At 37.7% G+C, this 20,749-nt stretch overlaps 1 long non-coding RNA gene across 3 annotated transcripts; it reads left to right on the forward strand.

The window, feature by feature from the left end:
- The first annotated feature begins 16,527 nt into the window (after positions 1–16,527).
- LOC146384152 (uncharacterized) lies at positions 16,528–20,393 on the forward strand. 3 transcript variants are annotated; one of them, XR_014800814.1, is made up of 6 exons: positions 16,529–16,905; positions 18,386–18,567; positions 18,666–19,145; positions 19,633–19,784; positions 20,037–20,145; positions 20,250–20,392. It is a non-coding gene; the product is annotated as an uncharacterized LOC146384152 (long non-coding RNA). The 3 variants fall into 3 exon arrangements; XR_014800815.1 differs by having other exon boundaries at positions 16,530–16,905; positions 18,694–19,145; XR_014800813.1 differs by having other exon boundaries at positions 16,528–16,905; positions 18,386–19,145; positions 20,250–20,393.
- Positions 20,394–20,749: the final 356 nt, after the last annotated feature.

Genomic DNA, 20,749 nt, shown 5'->3' on the forward strand with positions numbered 1-20,749 from the left:
GTGAATAACTTGAAAATCTTAGCTCAAACAGCTGCAAAACCTATTTCCCCAGCACGGAGATGCTGAATTCTATAAGGCAAAGCTATAAATTTGTGTGTCTAAGTCTTCTATCAAAAGTTATAGCTATGTTTATGAAGTTGTACAAAAAGGCTTTAGTTCGCCAAGACAATGCGTTTCTCGCTATTACATGCATTTGAATGGAGTTCTCGCCCAAAACAAAGTATAGGTTTTCATTTTGTGAATAACTTGAAAATCTTAGCTCAAACAGCTGCAAAACCTATTTCCCCAGCACGGAGATGCTGAATTCTATAAGGCAAAGATATAAATTTGTGTGTCTAAGTCTTCTATCAAAAGTTATAGCTATGTTTATGAAGTTGTACAAAAAGGCTTTATTTCGCCAAGACAGTGCGTTTCTCGCTATTACATGCATTTCAATGGAGTTCTCGCCCAAAACAAAGTATAGGTTTTCATTTTGTGAATAACTTGAAAATCTTAGCTCAAACAGCTGCAAAACCTATTTCCCCAGCACGGAGATGCTGAATTCTATATCTGAGTCTTCTATCAAAGGTTACAGCTATCTCCATGAAGTTGTACAAAAACGCTTTATTTCACCACGTTAGTGCGTTTCTCGCTATTACATGCATTTCAATGGAGTTCTCGCCCAAAACAAAGTATAGGTTTTCATTTTGTGAATAACTTGAAAATCTTAGCTTAAACAGCTGCAAAACCTATTTCCCCAGCACGGAGATGCTGAATTCTATAAGGCAAAGCTGTAAATACGTATATCTGAGTCTTCTATCAAAAGTTACAGCTATCTCCATGAAGTTGTACGAAAAAGCTTTATTTCACCACGTTAGTGCGTTTCTCGCTATTACATGCATTTGAATGGAGTTCTCGCCCAAAACAAAGTATAGGTTTTCATTTTGTGAATAACTTGAAAATCTTAGCTCACACAGCTGCAAAACCTATTTCCCCAGCACGGAGATGCTGAATTCTATAAGGCAAAGCTGTAAATACGTATATCTGAGTCTTCTATCAAAAGTTATAGCTATGTTTATGAAGATGTACAAAAACGCTTTATTTCGCCAAGACAGTGCGTTTCTCGCTATTACATGCATTTCAATGGAGTTCTCGCCCAAAACAAAGTATAGGTTTTCATTTTGTGAATAACTTGAAAATCTTAGCTCAAACAGCGGCAAAACCTATTTCCCCAGCACGGAGATGCTGAATTCTATAAGGCAAAGCTGTAAATACGTATATCTGAGTCTTCTATCAAAAGTTATAGCTATGTTTATGAAGATGTACAAAAACGCTTTATTTCGCAAGGACAGTGCGTTTCTCACTGATACATGCATTTGAATGGAGTTCTCGCCCGACACAAAGTATAGGTTTTCATTTTGTGAATAACTTGAAAATCTTAGCTCACACAGCTGCAAAACCTATTTCCCCAGCACGGAGATGCTGAATTCTATAAGGCAAAGCTGTAAATACGTATATCTGAGTCTTCTATCAAAAGTTATAGCTATGTTTATGAAGATGTACAAAAACGCTTTATTTCGCCAAGACAGTGCGTTTCTCGCTATTACATGCATTTCAATGGAGTTCTCGCCCAAAACAAAGTATAGGTTTTCATTTTGTGAATAACTTGAAAATCTTAGCTCAAACAGCTGCAAAACCTATTTCCCCAGCACGGAGATGCTGAATTGTATAAGGCAAAGCTATAAATTTGTGTGTCTAAGTCTTCTATCAAAAGTTATAGCTATGTTTATGAAGTTGTACAAAAAGGCTTTATTTCACCACGTTAGTGCGTTTCTCGCTATTACATGCATTTCAATGGAGTTCTCGCCCGACACAAAGTATAGGTTTTCATTTTGTGAATAACTTGAAAATCTTAGCTCACACAGCTGCAAAACCTATTTCCCCAGCACGGAGATGCTGAATTCTATAAGGCAAAGCTGTAAATACGTATATCTGAGTCTTCTATCAAAAGTTACAGCTATCTCCATGAAGTTGATTGAAAAACGCTTTATTTCACCACGTTAGTGCGTTTCTCGCTATTACATGCATTTGAATGGAGTTCTCGCCCGACACAAAGTATAGGTTTTCATTTTGTGAATAACTTGAAAATCTTAGCTCAAACAGCTGCAAAACCTATTTCCCCAGCACGGAGATGCTGAATTCTATAAGGCAAAGCTGTAAATACGTATATCTGAGTCTTCTATCAAAAGTTACAGCTATCTCCATGAAGTTGATGGAAAAACGCTTTATTTCACCACGTTAGTGCGTTTCTCGCTATTACATGCATTTGAATGGAGTTCTCGCCCAAAACAAAGTATAGGTTTTCATTTTGTGAATAACTTGAAAATCTTAGCTCAAACAGCTGCAAAACCTATTTCCCCAGCACGGAGATGCTGAATTCTATAAGGCAAAGCTGTAAATACGTATATCTGAGTCTTCTATCAAATGTTATAGCTATGTTTATGAAGTTGTACAAAAAGGCTTTATTTCGCCAAGACAGTGCGTTTCTCGCTATTACATGCATTTCAATGGAGTTCTCGCCCGACACAAAGTATAGGTTTTCATTTTGTGAATAACTTGAAAATCTTAGCTCACACAGCTGCAAAACCTATTTCCCCAGCACGGAGATGCTCAATTCTATAAGGCAAAGCTGTAAATACGTATATCTGAGTCTTCTATCAAAAGTTACAGCTATGTTTATGAAGTTGTACAAAAAAGCTTTATTTCGCCAAGACAGTGCGTTTCTCGCTATTACATGCATTTGAATGGAGTTCTCGCCCGACACAAAGTATAGGTTTTCATTTTGTGAATAACTTGAAAATCTTAGCTCAAACAGCTGCAAAATCTATTTCCCCAGCACGGAGATGCTGAATTCTATAAGGCAAAGCTGTAAATACGTATATCTGAGTCTTCTATCAAAAGTTACAGCTATGTTTATGAAGTTGTACAAAAAAGCTTTATTTCGCCAAGACAGTGCGTTTCTCGCTATTACATGCATTTGAATGGAGTTCTCGCCCGACACAAAGTATAGGTTTTCATTTTGTGAATAACTTGAAAATCTTAGCTCAAACAGCTGCAAAATCTATTTCCCCAGCACGGAGATGCTGAATTCTATAAGGCAAAGCTGTAAATACGTATATCTGAGTCTTCTATCAAAAGTTATAGCTATGTTTATGAAGTTGTACAAAAAAGCTTTATTTCGCCAAGACAGTGCGTTTCTCGCTATTACATGCATTTGAATGGAGTTCTCGCCCAAAACAAAGTATAGGTTTTCATTTTGTGAATAACTTGAAAATCTTAGCTCACACAGCTGCAAAACCTATTTCCCCAGCACGGAGATGCTGAATTCTATAAGGCAAAGCTGTAAATACGTATATCTGAGTCTTCTATCAAAAGTTACAGCTATGTTTATGAAGTTGTACAAAAAAGCTTTATTTCGCCAAGACAGTGCGTTTCTCGCTATTACATGCATTTGAATGGAGTTCTCGCCCGACACAAAGTATAGGTTTTCATTTTGTGAATAACTTGAAAATCTTAGCTCAAACAGCTGCAAAATCTATTTCCCCAGCACGGAGATGCTGAATTCTATAAGGCAAAGCTGTAAATACGTATATCTGAGTCTTCTATCAAAAGTTATAGCTATGTTTATTAAGATGTACAAAAAAGCTTTATTTCGCCAAGACAGTGCGTTTCTCACTGATACATGCATTTCAATGGAGTTCTCGCCCGACACAAAGTATAGGTTTTCATTTTGTGAATAACTTGAAAATCTTAGCTCAAACAGCTGCAAAACCTATTTCCCCAGCACGGAGATGCTGAATTCTATAAGGCAAAGCTATAAATTTGTGTGTCTAAGTCTTCCATCAAAAGTTATAGCTATGTTTATGAAGTTGTACAAAAAGGCTTTAGTTCGCCAAGACAGTGCGTTTCTCGCTATTACATGCATTTCAATGGAGTTCTCGCCCAAAACAAAGTATAGGTTTTCATTTTGTGAATAACTTGAAAATCTTAGCTCAAACAGCTGCAAAACCTATTTCCCCAGCACGGAGATGCTGAATTCTATAAGGCAAAGCTATAAATTTGTGTGTCTAAGTCTTCTATCAAAAGTTATAGCTATGTTTATGAAGTTGTACAAAAAGGCTTTATTTTGCCAAGACAGTGCGTTTCTCGCTATTACATGCATTTCAATGGAGTTCTCGCCCGACACAAAGTATAGGTTTTCATTTTGTGAATAACTTGAAAATCTTAGCTCAAACAGCTGCAAAACCTATTTCCCCAGCACGGAGATGCTGAATTCTATAAGGCAAAGCTATAAATTTGTGTGTCTAAGTCTTCTATCAAAAGTTATAGCTATGTTTATGAAGTTTTACAAAAAGGCTTTATTTCGCCAAGACAGTGCGTTTCTCGCTATTACATGCATTTCAATGGAGTTCTCGCCCAAAACAAAGTATAGGTTTTCATTTTGTGAATAACTTGAAAATCTTAGCTCAAAAAGCTGCAAAACCTATTTCCCCAGCACGGAGATGCTGAATTCTATAAGGCAAAGCTATAAATTTGTGTGTCTAAGTCTTCTATCAAAAGTTATAGCTATGTTTATGAAGTTGTACAAAAAGGCTTTAGTTCGCCAAGACAGTGCGTTTCTCGCTATTACATGCATTTGAATGGAGTTCTCGCCCAAAACAAAGTATAGGTTTTCATTTTGTGAATAACTTGAAAATCTTAGCTCAAACAGCTGCAAAACCTATTTCCCCAGCACGGAGATGCTGAATTCTATAAGGCAAAGCTATAAATTTGTGTGTCTAAGTCTTCTATCAAAAGTTACAGCTATCTCCATGAAGTTGATGGAAAAACGCTTTATTTCAGCACGTTAGTGCGTTTCTCACTATTACATGCAATTTGAATGGCGTTCTCGCCCAAAACAAAGTATAGGTTTTCATTTTGTGAATAACTTGAAAATCTTAGCTCAAACAGCTGCAAAACCTATTTCCCCAGCACGGAGATGCTGAATTCTATAAGGCAAAGCTGTAAATACGTATATCTGAGTCTTCTATCAAAAGTTATAGCTATGTTTATGAAGTTGTACAATAAAGCTTTATTTCGCCAAGACAGTGCGTTTCTCGCTATTACATGCATTTGAATGGAGTTCTCGCCCGACACAAAGTATAGGTTTTCATTTTGTGAATAACTTGAAAATCTTAGCTCAAACAGCTGCAAAACCTATTTCCCCAGCACGGAGATGCTGAATTCTATAAGGCAAAGCTATAAATTTGTGTGTCTAAGTCTTCTATCAAAAGTTACAACTATCTCCATGAAGTTGATGGAAAAACGCTTTATTTCACCACGTTAGTGCGTTTCTCGCTATTACATGCATTTGAATGGAGTTCTCGCCCAAAACAAAGTATAGGTTTTCATTTTGTGAATAACTTGAAAATCTTAGCTCACACAGCTGCAAAACCTATTTCCCCAGCACGGAGATGCTGAATTCTATAAGGCAAAGATATAAATTTGTGTGTCTAAGTCTTCTATCAAAAGTTATAGCTATGTTTATGAAGTTGTACAAAAAGGCTTTATTTCGCCAAGACAGTGCGTTTCTCGCTATTACATGCATTTCAATGGAGTTCTCGCCCAAAACAAAGTATAGGTTTTCATTTTGTGAATAACTTGAAAATCTTAGCTCAAACAGCTGCAAAACCTATTTCCCCAGCACGGAGATGCTGAATTCTATATCTGAGTCTTCTATCAAAGGTTACAGCTATCTCCATGAAGTTGTACAAAAACGCTTTATTTCACCACGTTAGTGCGTTTCTCGCTATTACATGCATTTCAATGGAGTTCTCGCCCAAAACAAAGTATAGGTTTTCATTTTGTGAATAACTTGAAAATCTTAGCTTAAACAGCTGCAAAACCTATTTCCCCAGCACGGAGATGCTGAATTCTATAAGGCAAAGCTGTAAATACGTATATCTGAGTCTTCTATCAAAAGTTACAGCTATCTCCATGAAGTTGTACGAAAAAGCTTTATTTCACCACGTTAGTGCGTTTCTCGCTATTACATGCATTTGAATGGAGTTCTCGCCCAAAACAAAGTATAGGTTTTCATTTTGTGAATAACTTGAAAATCTTAGCTCACACAGCTGCAAAACCTATTTCCCCAGCACGGAGATGCTGAATTCTATAAGGCAAAGCTGTAAATACGTATATCTGAGTCTTCTATCAAAAGTTATAGCTATGTTTATGAAGATGTACAAAAACGCTTTATTTCGCCAAGACAGTGCGTTTCTCGCTATTACATGCATTTCAATGGAGTTCTCGCCCAAAACAAAGTATAGGTTTTCATTTTGTGAATAACTTGAAAATCTTAGCTCAAACAGCGGCAAAACCTATTTCCCCAGCACGGAGATGCTGAATTCTATAAGGCAAAGCTGTAAATACGTATATCTGAGTCTTCTATCAAAAGTTATAGCTATGTTTATGAAGATGTACAAAAACGCTTTATTTCGCAAGGACAGTGCGTTTCTCACTGATACATGCATTTGAATGGAGTTCTCGCCCGACACAAAGTATAGGTTTTCATTTTGTGAATAACTTGAAAATCTTAGCTCACACAGCTGCAAAACCTATTTCCCCAGCACGGAGATGCTGAATTCTATAAGGCAAAGCTGTAAATACGTATATCTGAGTCTTCTATCAAAAGTTATAGCTATGTTTATGAAGATGTACAAAAACGCTTTATTTCGCCAAGACAGTGCGTTTCTCGCTATTACATGCATTTCAATGGAGTTCTCGCCCAAAACAAAGTATAGGTTTTCATTTTGTGAATAACTTGAAAATCTTAGCTCAAACAGCTGCAAAACCTATTTCCCCAGCACGGAGATGCTGAATTGTATAAGGCAAAGCTATAAATTTGTGTGTCTAAGTCTTCTATCAAAAGTTATAGCTATGTTTATGAAGTTGTACAAAAAGGCTTTATTTCACCACGTTAGTGCGTTTCTCGCTATTACATGCATTTCAATGGAGTTCTCGCCCGACACAAAGTATAGGTTTTCATTTTGTGAATAACTTGAAAATCTTAGCTCACACAGCTGCAAAACCTATTTCCCCAGCACGGAGATGCTGAATTCTATAAGGCAAAGCTGTAAATACGTATATCTGAGTCTTCTATCAAAAGTTACAGCTATCTCCATGAAGTTGATTGAAAAACGCTTTATTTCACCACGTTAGTGCGTTTCTCGCTATTACATGCATTTGAATGGAGTTCTCGCCCGACACAAAGTATAGGTTTTCATTTTGTGAATAACTTGAAAATCTTAGCTCAAACAGCTGCAAAACCTATTTCCCCAGCACGGAGATGCTGAATTCTATAAGGCAAAGCTGTAAATACGTATATCTGAGTCTTCTATCAAAAGTTACAGCTATCTCCATGAAGTTGATGGAAAAACGCTTTATTTCACCACGTTAGTGCGTTTCTCGCTATTACATGCATTTGAATGGAGTTCTCGCCCAAAACAAAGTATAGGTTTTCATTTTGTGAATAACTTGAAAATCTTAGCTCAAACAGCTGCAAAACCTATTTCCCCAGCACGGAGATGCTGAATTCTATAAGGCAAAGCTGTAAATACGTATATCTGAGTCTTCTATCAAATGTTATAGCTATGTTTATGAAGTTGTACAAAAAGGCTTTATTTCGCCAAGACAGTGCGTTTCTCGCTATTACATGCATTTCAATGGAGTTCTCGCCCGACACAAAGTATAGGTTTTCATTTTGTGAATAACTTGAAAATCTTAGCTCACACAGCTGCAAAACCTATTTCCCCAGCACGGAGATGCTCAATTCTATAAGGCAAAGCTGTAAATACGTATATCTGAGTCTTCTATCAAAAGTTACAGCTATGTTTATGAAGTTGTACAAAAAAGCTTTATTTCGCCAAGACAGTGCGTTTCTCGCTATTACATGCATTTGAATGGAGTTCTCGCCCGACACAAAGTATAGGTTTTCATTTTGTGAATAACTTGAAAATCTTAGCTCAAACAGCTGCAAAATCTATTTCCCCAGCACGGAGATGCTGAATTCTATAAGGCAAAGCTGTAAATACGTATATCTGAGTCTTCTATCAAAAGTTACAGCTATGTTTATGAAGTTGTACAAAAAAGCTTTATTTCGCCAAGACAGTGCGTTTCTCGCTATTACATGCATTTGAATGGAGTTCTCGCCCGACACAAAGTATAGGTTTTCATTTTGTGAATAACTTGAAAATCTTAGCTCAAACAGCTGCAAAATCTATTTCCCCAGCACGGAGATGCTGAATTCTATAAGGCAAAGCTGTAAATACGTATATCTGAGTCTTCTATCAAAAGTTATAGCTATGTTTATGAAGTTGTACAAAAAAGCTTTATTTCGCCAAGACAGTGCGTTTCTCGCTATTACATGCATTTGAATGGAGTTCTCGCCCAAAACAAAGTATAGGTTTTCATTTTGTGAATAACTTGAAAATCTTAGCTCACACAGCTGCAAAACCTATTTCCCCAGCACGGAGATGCTGAATTCTATAAGGCAAAGCTGTAAATACGTATATCTGAGTCTTCTATCAAAAGTTACAGCTATGTTTATGAAGTTGTACAAAAAAGCTTTATTTCGCCAAGACAGTGCGTTTCTCGCTATTACATGCATTTGAATGGAGTTCTCGCCCGACACAAAGTATAGGTTTTCATTTTGTGAATAACTTGAAAATCTTAGCTCAAACAGCTGCAAAATCTATTTCCCCAGCACGGAGATGCTGAATTCTATAAGGCAAAGCTGTAAATACGTATATCTGAGTCTTCTATCAAAAGTTATAGCTATGTTTATTAAGATGTACAAAAAAGCTTTATTTCGCCAAGACAGTGCGTTTCTCACTGATACATGCATTTCAATGGAGTTCTCGCCCGACACAAAGTATAGGTTTTCATTTTGTGAATAACTTGAAAATCTTAGCTCAAACAGCTGCAAAACCTATTTCCCCAGCACGGAGATGCTGAATTCTATAAGGCAAAGCTATAAATTTGTGTGTCTAAGTCTTCCATCAAAAGTTATAGCTATGTTTATGAAGTTGTACAAAAAGGCTTTAGTTCGCCAAGACAGTGCGTTTCTCGCTATTACATGCATTTCAATGGAGTTCTCGCCCAAAACAAAGTATAGGTTTTCATTTTGTGAATAACTTGAAAATCTTAGCTCAAACAGCTGCAAAACCTATTTCCCCAGCACGGAGATGCTGAATTCTATAAGGCAAAGCTATAAATTTGTGTGTCTAAGTCTTCTATCAAAAGTTATAGCTATGTTTATGAAGTTGTACAAAAAGGCTTTATTTTGCCAAGACAGTGCGTTTCTCGCTATTACATGCATTTCAATGGAGTTCTCGCCCGACACAAAGTATAGGTTTTCATTTTGTGAATAACTTGAAAATCTTAGCTCAAACAGCTGCAAAACCTATTTCCCCAGCACGGAGATGCTGAATTCTATAAGGCAAAGCTATAAATTTGTGTGTCTAAGTCTTCTATCAAAAGTTATAGCTATGTTTATGAAGTTTTACAAAAAGGCTTTATTTCGCCAAGACAGTGCGTTTCTCGCTATTACATGCATTTCAATGGAGTTCTCGCCCAAAACAAAGTATAGGTTTTCATTTTGTGAATAACTTGAAAATCTTAGCTCAAAAAGCTGCAAAACCTATTTCCCCAGCACGGAGATGCTGAATTCTATAAGGCAAAGCTATAAATTTGTGTGTCTAAGTCTTCTATCAAAAGTTATAGCTATGTTTATGAAGTTGTACAAAAAGGCTTTAGTTCGCCAAGACAGTGCGTTTCTCGCTATTACATGCATTTGAATGGAGTTCTCGCCCAAAACAAAGTATAGGTTTTCATTTTGTGAATAACTTGAAAATCTTAGCTCAAACAGCTGCAAAACCTATTTCCCCAGCACGGAGATGCTGAATTCTATAAGGCAAAGCTATAAATTTGTGTGTCTAAGTCTTCTATCAAAAGTTACAGCTATCTCCATGAAGTTGATGGAAAAACGCTTTATTTCAGCACGTTAGTGCGTTTCTCACTATTACATGCAATTTGAATGGCGTTCTCGCCCAAAACAAAGTATAGGTTTTCATTTTGTGAATAACTTGAAAATCTTAGCTCAAACAGCTGCAAAACCTATTTCCCCAGCACGGAGATGCTGAATTCTATAAGGCAAAGCTGTAAATACGTATATCTGAGTCTTCTATCAAAAGTTATAGCTATGTTTATGAAGTTGTACAATAAAGCTTTATTTCGCCAAGACAGTGCGTTTCTCGCTATTACATGCATTTGAATGGAGTTCTCGCCCGACACAAAGTATAGGTTTTCATTTTGTGAATAACTTGAAAATCTTAGCTCAAACAGCTGCAAAACCTATTTCCCCAGCACGGAGATGCTGAATTCTATAAGGCAAAGCTATAAATTTGTGTGTCTAAGTCTTCTATCAAAAGTTACAACTATCTCCATGAAGTTGATGGAAAAACGCTTTATTTCACCACGTTAGTGCGTTTCTCGCTATTACATGCATTTGAATGGAGTTCTCGCCCAAAACAAAGTATAGGTTTTCATTTTGTGAATAACTTGAAAATCTTAGCTCACACAGCTGCAAAACCTATTTCCCCAGCACGGAGATGCTGAATTCTATAAGGCAAAGCTGTAAATACGTATATCTGAGTCTTCTATCAAAAGTTATAGCTATGTTTATGAAGTTGTACAAAAAGGCTTTATTTCGCCAAGACAGTGCGTTTCTCGCTATTACATACATTTCAATGGAGTTCTCGCCCAAAACAAAGTATAGGTTTTTTCATTTTGTGAATAACTTGAAAATCTTAGCTTAAACAGCTGCAAAACCTATTTCCCCAGCACGGAGATGCTGAATTCTATAAGGCAAAGCTGTAAATTTGTGTGTCTAAGTCTTCTATCAAAAGTTATAGCTATGTTTATGAAGTTGTACAAAAAGGCTTTAGTTCGCCAAGACAATGCGTTTCTCGCTATTACATACATTTCAATGGAGTTCTCGCCCAAAACAAAGTATAGGTTTTTTCATTTTGTGAATAACTTGAAAATCTTAGCTCAAACAGCTGCAAAACCTATTTCCCCAGCACGGAGTTGCTGAATTCTATAAGGCAAAGCTGTAAATACGTATATCTGAGTCTTCTATCAAAAGTTATAGCTATGTTTACGAAGTTGTACAAAAAAGCTTTATTTCGCCAAGACAGTGCGTTTCTCGCTATTACATGCATTTGAATGGAGTTCTCGCCCGACACAAAGTATAGGTTTTCATTTTGTGAATAACTTGAAAATCTTAGCTCACACAGCTGCAAAACCTATTTCCCCAGCACGGAGATGCTGAATTCTATAAGGCAAAGCTGTAAATACGTATATCTGAGTCTTCTATCAAAAGTTACAGCTATCTCCATGAAGTTGATGGAAAAACGCTTTATTTCGCCAAGACAGTGCGTTTCTCGCTATTACATGCATTTGAATGGAGTTCTCGCCCGACACAAAGTATAGGTTTTCATTTTGTGAATAACTTGAAAATCTTAGCTCAAACAGCTGCAAAACCTATTTCCCCAGCACGGAGATGCTGAATTCTATAAGGCAAAGCTGTAAATACGTATATCTGAGTCTTCTATCAAAAGTTATAGCTATGTTTATGAAGTTGTACAAAAAAGCTTTATTTCGCCAAGACAGTGCGTTTCTCGCTATTACATGCATTTGAATGGAGTTCTCGCCCAAAACAAAGTATAGGTTTTCATTTTGTGAATAACTTGAAAATCTTAGCTCAAACAGCTGCAAAACCTATTTCCCCAGCACGGAGATGCTGAATTCAATAAGGCAAAGCTGTAAATACGTATATCTGAGTCTTCTATCAAAAGTTATAGCTATGTTTATGAAGTTGTACAAAAAGGCTTTATTTCGCAAGGACATGCATTGATACATGCATTTGAATGGAGTTCTCGCCCGACACAAAGTATAGGTTTTCAGTTTGTGAATAACTTGAAAATCTTAGCTCACACAGCTGCAAAACCTATTTCCCCAGCACGGAGATGCTGAATTCTATAAGGCAAAGCTGTAAATACGTATATCTGAGTCTTCTATCAAAAGTTACAGCTATCTCCATGAAGTTGATGGAAAAACTCTTTATTTCACCACGTTAGTGCGTTTCTCGCTATTACATGCATTTGAATGGAGTTCTCGCCCGACACAAAGTATAGGTTTTCATTTTGTGAATAACTTGGAAATCTTAGCTCAAACAGCAGCAAAACCTATTTTCCCAGCACGGAGATGCTGAATTCTATAAGGCAAAGCTGTAAATACGTATATCTGACTCTTCTATCAAAAGTTATAGCTATGTTTATGAAGTTGTACAAAAAGGCTTTATTTCGCCAAGACAGTGCGTTTCTCGCTATTACATGCATTTCAATGGAGTTCTCGCCCAAAACAAAGTATAGGTTTTCATTTTGTGAATAACTTGGAAATCTTAGCTCAAACAGCTGCAAAACCTATTTCCCCAGCACGGAGATGCTGAATTCTATAAGGCAAAGCTATAAATTTGTGTGTCTAAGTCTTCTATCAAAAGTTACAGCTATCTCCATGAAGTTGATGGAAAAATGCTTTATTTCACCACGTTAGTGCGTTTCTCGCTATTACATGCATTTGAATGGAGTTCTCGCCCGACACAAAGTATAGGTTTTCATTTTGTGAATAACTTGAAAATCTTAGCTCACACAGCTGCAAAACCTATTTCCCCAGCACGGAGATGCTGAATTCTATAAGGCAAAGCTGTAAATACGTATATCTGAGTCTTCTATCAAAAGTTATAGCTATGTTTATGAAGTTGTACAAAAAAGCTTTATTTCGCCAAGACAGTGCGTTTCTCGCTATTACATGCATTTGAATGGAGTTCTCGCCCAAAACAAAGTATAGGTTTTCATTTTGTGAATAACTTGAAAATCTTAGCTCAAACAGCTGCAAAACCTATTTCCCCAGCACGGAGATGCTGAATTCTATAAGGCAAAGCTGTAAATACGTATATCTGAGTCTTCTATCAAAAGTTATAGCTATGTTTATGAAGTTGTACAAAAAGGCTTTATTTCGCAAGGACATGCATTGATACATGCATTTGAATGGAGTTCTCGCCCGACACAAAGTATAGGTTTTCATTTTGTGAATAACTTGAAAATCTTAGCTCACACAGCTGCAAAACCTATTTCCCCAGCACGGAGATGCTGAATTCTATAAGGCAAAGCTGTAAATACGTATATCTGAGTCTTCTATCAAAAGTTATAGCTATGTTTATGAAGTTGTACAAAAAGGCTTTATTTCGCCAAGACAGTGCGTTTCTCGCTATTACATGCATTTGAATGGAGTTCTCGCCCGACACAAAATATAGGTTTTCATTTTGTGAATAACTTGAAAATCTTAGCTCACACAGCTGCAAAACCTATTTCCCCAGCACGGAGATGCTGAATTCTATAAGGCAAAGCTGTAAATACGTATATCTGAGTCTTCTATCAAAAGTTATAGCTATGTTTATGAAGATGTACAAAAACGCTTTATTTCGCCAAGACAGTGCGTTTCTCGCTATTACATGCATTTCAATGGAGTTCTCGCCCAAAACAAAGTATAGGTTTTCATTTTGTGAATACCTCTAAAATCTTAGCTCAAACAGCTGCAAAACCTATTTCCCCAGCACGGAGATGCTGAATTCTATAAGGCAAAGCCATATTTAAGTGTGTCTGAGTCTTCTATCAAAAGTTACAGCTATCTCCATGAAGTTGATGGAAAAACGCTTTATTTCACCACGTTAGTGCGTTTCTCGCCATTACATGCATTTGAATGGAGTTCTCGCCCAAAACAAAGTATAGGTTTTCATTTTGTGAATAACTTGAAAATCTTAGCTCAAACAGCTGCAAAACCTATTTCCCCAGCACGGAGATGCTGAATTCTATAAGGCAAAGCTGTAAATACGTATATCTGAGTCTTCTATCAAAAGTTACAGCTATCTCCATGAAGTTGATGGAAAAACGCTTTATTTCACCACGTTAGTGCGTTTCTCGCACGGGGATATTAAATTCTACAAGATAAACCCGTACATATGTGTGTCTGAGTCTTCTATCAAAAGTTACAGCTTTTTATATGAAGTTGTACAAAAACGCTTTCTTTCTTCAAGACAATGCGTTTCTTATGATTACATGCATTTGAATGGGGAACTCGCCCGACACAAAGTATAGGTTTTCATCTTGTGAATAACTTGAAAATCTTAGCTCAAACAGCTTTAAAACCTGTTTCCCCAGCACGGGGATATAGAATTCTATAAGATAAAGCCATAAATATGCGTGTCTGAGCCTTCTATCAAAAGTTATAGCTAACTTCACGAAATAAAGCCTTTTTATGTCTTGGCGAAATAAAAAGGCTTTATTTCGCCAAGACAGTGCGTTTCTGACTATTACATGCATTTGAATGGAGTTCTCGCCAGAAAACAAAGTATAGGTTTTCATCTTGTGAATAACTTGAAAATCTTAGCTCAAACAGCTTTAAAACTGTTTACTCAAAGCGGGAATATAGAATTCTATAAGGCAAAGCCATATTGATGTGTGTCTGAGCCTTCTATCAAAAGTTACAGCTAACTTCATGAAGTTGTACAAAAAGGCTTTATTTCGCCAAGACAGTGCGTTTCTGACTGTTACATGCATTTGATTGGAGTTCTCGCCCAAAACAAAGTATAGGTTTTCATTTTGTGAATAACTTGAAAATCTTAGCTCAAACAGCTTTAAAACCCGTTTGCTCAACACGGGGATATAGAATTCTATAAGATAAAGCCATTAATACGTATATCTGAGCCTTCTATCAAAAGTTACATGTAACATGAAGTTGTACAAAAATGCTTTATTTCGTCAAGACAGTGCGTTTCTGACAATTACATGCATTTGAATGGAGTTCTCGCCCGACACAAAGTATAGGTATTCATTATGTGAATAACTTGAAAATCTTAGATCAAACAGCTGCAAAACCTGTTTGCTCAACACGGGGATATCGAATTTTATAAGATAAAGCCATAAATATGTGTATGTGCGACTTCTATCAAAAGTTACAGCTGTCTTGAATGAAAGCATTATAGCAGCTTACCTCGATCATGTGGTAGAACAGACACATGGGCCACCTACGTGTCCTCCTACGGCAGGAGTAGTTGCCACAAACCTGCAAAACAAAAAGAAATGATCAGGTGACATGAATAGATTTATACAGCCATAAGCAAGAGATTCTTCCTGCCTGTGGGCGTCAAACTATACCCCCCCCCCCCCTCCTTACTGTAACTATCAAAACTATCATAGTCTAAAACTATCATCTCATATCAAAACTATCATAATCACATTATCTGACTTTATCAGTTATAACAATGAGAAACGGTAAACAATTTGGCAAATAAATGACTTATAATTGTGCTTACCTGGTCCAGATGATCCACAGCTCCTTTGCATTTGTTATAATCCAGGATGATGTGGGGCTTTCTCTTCCCAGAGTCCTGGACTTGTAGCTCACGGTGCCTGGTGCTCAATAAGACAACATTTTTTCTTTACTTGGGGATGTAGGAAACCACAGCCTTGTCCCCCCTGTAGCGACCTGGACGGGAGAGACGATCATCGAATCTTACTGCCCGATTAATTTGCTCAAATCTTTTTTTTGACATGGTAGCAGGAAACAGAAGAGCCCTGTCTCCCCATCCCACAGGCTTGTTGTCGTTTCATGTTGAGACCTGTACAGGCCAGCCAGCATCACAAGCCCCATGTAAGCCTGCAACTCCTCCTCATCTATGTCCTTCCAGTCTTTTACTGACCTGTTGCCCTGCAGGTTGGTGAAATGCAGGATTAGCTGCATAATGTCCTCTGCAAAAAAAAAAGATGGAAAGTGCTCACAGGGCTGCTGATCCTACGAATTGCATAATGGGTTGGTCCTGGGGTTAAAATGGGAGGAGGAAAAAATGGCAGGACCTCTTCATGTGTGGATTGCCACATGATTTCTCCATTTTTAGATCTCCACTGGCCATCCTCCAGTCTTGTCTCTTCCTCCTGCTCTTCTTCCTCCTTCTCCTCCTCCTCCTCCTCACATGAGCTGCAAAGCTCCTCGGTGCCTGGCAAAAATTCTTCTTCGCTGTCAGAAGTATCTCCACTGCTTGTGGTATCGTTTTCACTTTCTGAAGAGTGCAAAACTGCAGCAACAGCCTCCTCTAAACTGAGTACACGCTTCATTGTGTCTGTGCAGAAATGACCACTCAGACCAGGCTGCAAAGTATTCTCATAGACTTCAAAGGTGCACCTGAATAAACATGCTATACCATACATCCAATAAGAGAGAGGAGGCTCACTCTTGATCAAGAAAAAACATAAACGCACGCCTTTGATCTCTCTCCCTCTCTCTCTCTCTCTCTCTCTCTCTCTCTCTCTCTCACACACACACACACACACACACACACACACACACACAATACCATTTTATGGTGGTTAGCTGTTTTATTGTCATGCATTTTACAAGGTAAGATAACCATGTCCTGCATTCAAAACCACTGAAAATGTCTATGGTGGTGCTGTGCCTAATATTGTGCTGGTGTATGCTGGGTAATGGCACAGCTAGCGACTGGGTGACTTTATTCACCCGCTTCGGCTGTTATCAGTCCATACAATGGGCGTTATTAGCACAAATCAGTCCCATAGATATGGACCATCTCCTGCTAGATTGTTCAGAAGGTTGTTATCATCCATCCAGATGGAGGATCACTAACAGGAGCGTGGGAAGCCTCCAGAATCCACTCTGGCTGGAATCCGGTGGATACAGCAGTGTTTACAGGTAAGACCATTTAAACGGACAGCATTTATAGAATGACTATTAAAAGTCAGCGAGTGTCAATAATGTTAATGTGGTTATGTTAGTAATACACCGAGTGCTAATATAACAGCTTTAAGATGCATTTGTAGATATTATTACGTGTTTTACCGTCTTTATGGTGCTAGCTTAAAGTTACGGTGTAAACGTTAGCTTATATTAGAGTAAAGCTGTTACTGTTTAAACGATGTTAGCGCAGAAATATTAGCTTCTGTCATGACTGATGAAGTTACTAGTTAATAAAGTTTCCAGTAAAGTGTTTAATCGCAGCCACAGATTGACAGCAAATATCTCGATTAGCTTCAGTGCATCTGTAATAAATATGTGCAAGTTTCAGTGCTTCGTTTAAACTGTATGATACTTATACTGACCCAGGGTCAGTGTAAAATACAATCCTAGCTGTGTGAACAAAGCCTGGCTCCTTTAATCTTGCATGAAAAACCTCAGGATGCAGGTTATTATTACTCTTTCCTGCTGGCACACCTGTCACACCTGAGAGTCAGCTAGAAACGTACAGTGACGTGGACATCATGCAAAGACTGCCAGACTCTGCAATACTGCAAATGATCAGTGACTCAAGTTAACACTAAACTTTAAACGGTACCTCTGTGTCTCTGTGTGCTGAACATTTAGGATTGAGTCAGGCTGCATCTGTGTTAGTCCTCTGACAGACTGGTGACCTGTCCAGGTGTGCTCTACCTATGACTACTGGGACAGGCTCTAGCTCCTGTAATAGAAATTTTCTGTTATTCTCATTTAAAGTATTTAAATGCTTATGCATATGCTTAGTTGTGACACTGTTATAGACTGTTCAGTGAACGTTTCTAAAACTAGATGAACTTACTTCAGCAGTTTGAGAAAACAACTCCCTTTACAGGTGCTGATAACGCCAAGGGCACAAAACAGCATAACCATTGATCCGTTAGGTTTCATAGCGAGACACGTGAAGTGGCAGAGCTGACATGACTGAACTGTGATGTTTGATGTGTGTTTGCTCTCCTGTGCGCAGTAATAAATAGCTTGATCAAAATTCTTTCTGTGTTGCAGACTTTATTTAAAAAATTCCACGACACCCTCCACCCTCCCACTGTGAACATGAATTGAATATTCAGAAGACATTTGTTTAAATAGTTCTAGAAATCTGAGCTGTTGGTGTGTCCTTGGATTGTGTGGTAATAATATTAGAGCTGGCAATCTTTCTTACTGAATCTCTACTATGAGTCATCTTACCTGAGATTAATTCTATGTTTACCTGTCAGCCTGGACGAATGTGCTGTGTGAAGGAAATTAAATTAAATCAGATCTGAACTGCGTACATTTAAGGAACCTGTTCATATTTAATTGAAATATGAACCAGTGATTTTTTGATTGCTGATTCCAAGAGAGTCTTTGTGGAAATCCTCTTTGGCTTTTTGTTATTTTAATTCTCTTTTCTGTTTTCCAGAACAGTTCTCCACAGTCACTGTCCATATGGGTCAGTGGGACCAAGAAGCACTCTGCTAATGTGTGGACTCTGACCAGCAACATCCAGCAAGACCCAGACAGGGTTTTCTATCTCCCAGCTGGAGTTTTTTGTTTGTCTGTGACTGGAGAGTCAGATTTTTGTTGAGCTTCACACTTGCAGAGGTAAGTCAGTTTGCAGAGATCCCTCCCACCCTGGCTTTTATGTGCTAGATTTCTTATCTGAAACAGTAATATTTCAGTGACTGCTGCTTATACCACAGGTTAATACACTCTACTGATCCCTGATAGGAGAATCATCAATTTTGCCAACAAAGAAGCCTGGTGGATGTTTGTTTACAGTCTGATGGTGGGACATCATGCTCTGCATCTTCAAAGTTTGCCTCCTCATTATTATTCATACCCAGTAATGTGAAGTATGCTTATATCTACTATAACTGAACCAACCTGGTGCTCTTCATTGAGTCTGAATGTTGGATATTGTGTATCTCATGTTCTCTGGGCTTTGTTGTCCTCAGTCTTTTTGCAGGATCAGAAAACAAAACCAGGAGGCGCGTAAATGTTTCTTCTCCATGATGTTTCTTCAAATGTTTCTTCTGGATGATGATAAGACTGTGACACGGGATGCCACCTTTGGTCTTGTGATGAAGCAAAGCTCAGGAAGAAGTGTGATTAAATGGTACCCACATGTGTGCTGCTGAGAAGGATGTACAGGGGCACCTGCAGCCAAATCCAAGCCTCAGGTTAGTTGTAGTTGCAGAACGCTATAGACTGAGACATCTAAGGCATCAAATGTTTGATTAAACGGATGAAAAAGAGAAGTTTCTTCCCTATAATTATCACTTCTTAAAATCTGTAGCAACTTTAAGTCTGTCAGCATGCTGAGCATGCTCAGAATGTGACAATATATTTTTGTTCAATATTTAATTTCTGTCAGTTGCAATTGTTAAATGAAAAAAAATATATATATATTCTTATAATTTAGCAAACTAATTTATCAAAAAAATATATACATATATCTGTATTAGTTTTAATAAATTAATTTGACACCTGTATTGAAAATACCATATTGTATTCATACAGAATCAGTATGGTATCATTGTCTGTCTGTTCACTGATTGTTGAAGCTAAGAGCTAGTTTGATCTGTTTAGATCTAAAGTATCCCAAGTTGAGCTCTAATGTTTCTTCACCCCTTTGTGTGTGATATGTGATTTCCTACATGCTGGCAGAGCGGCAGTTTGTGCTCACAGATGGTGTCGGTGTGGAAAGACGATGGTGTTTCCTCAGAAGAGAGTCACAAAGGGCACCAGTCCATCTCACCACCTTGACTGATGCTGACTGATGCTTGTCTGCACTGCACAGAGGAAATCAACTGACCGAGGTTTGTCCAGTGACGTGTTATGAAATGTATATTTGTTTTATGCTTACAGATATGTTTTTCTTGACAGAGGCTCTGCAGAGGTTTGACAAAGCAGAGAAAATATGTGCTTTACATTTTACTGTGATTTATTGAGATATTTGTTGCCTGATGTTAAGCAGGAATGGAGAAATAGAATCAAAGGAAGATGTTTTTCCTGTTTTTGTAATGATGTAAGTAAATCTTCAATATTATTTATTTGCTTGGTTATATTAGGAGTGTTTCTGAGTGGGGGAGAGAGGAGTCATCATCCAGGTAAAGTGACGTGGATCAGTGGATACACTTGTCTCCCCTTTAAAGGAGACGATCCAAGTCATTCTTAAATGTTAGTACTTTCAAATACACAAACATTTTAAAGGACAGAAATGAACATCCAACTTTGACTGTAATACAAAATAAATCTTTGCATGTGTGTTTTCAAACTCTCAGATGGGCAGGATATCAGTCTTGGACTGTCTAACCTGCCGGAGCAGCACTGAATGACCACCACACATGAGCATGTTCCTGCAACATTCAGCATCTGATCCTTCATCTGTGTGCTGCTGCTTTTGCTAAGTACAGTTATCCAACTACAGTACCTCTAAACACATGCCATCCATTTTTCTTTTTTTTTCCTTTTTTTTGCCTGTCCCGTTTGGTTCTTTTGCCATCAGAATTATTGTCTAAAGGCGAAGAAAGATGCCCAACGGATTTACTTTACCAAATTGACCATCCCAGCCTTGCCGTAATGGTCTATTTGATATACCTTTTATTGTTTATTTTATTTATTTTTTATTTTCACTTGCTAGATACGGGACAGACTTGAATGAGGAAAAGAAAAGGGAGAAAGGAAGAGGGGGAAAACCAGCGGAGAAGAGGGACGGGGATAAAGAGCAAAAAAACAAAACCCAACTAAATAAGCAGACAAAAAAAAAAAAATACATGTATCA

Source organism: Perissodus microlepis, chromosome 7 (assembly GCF_051167445.1).
Source record: "Perissodus microlepis isolate ML-2025 ecotype Zambia chromosome 7, ASM5116744v1, whole genome shotgun sequence".
Classification (NCBI taxonomy): domain Eukaryota; kingdom Metazoa; phylum Chordata; class Actinopteri; order Cichliformes; family Cichlidae; genus Perissodus; species Perissodus microlepis.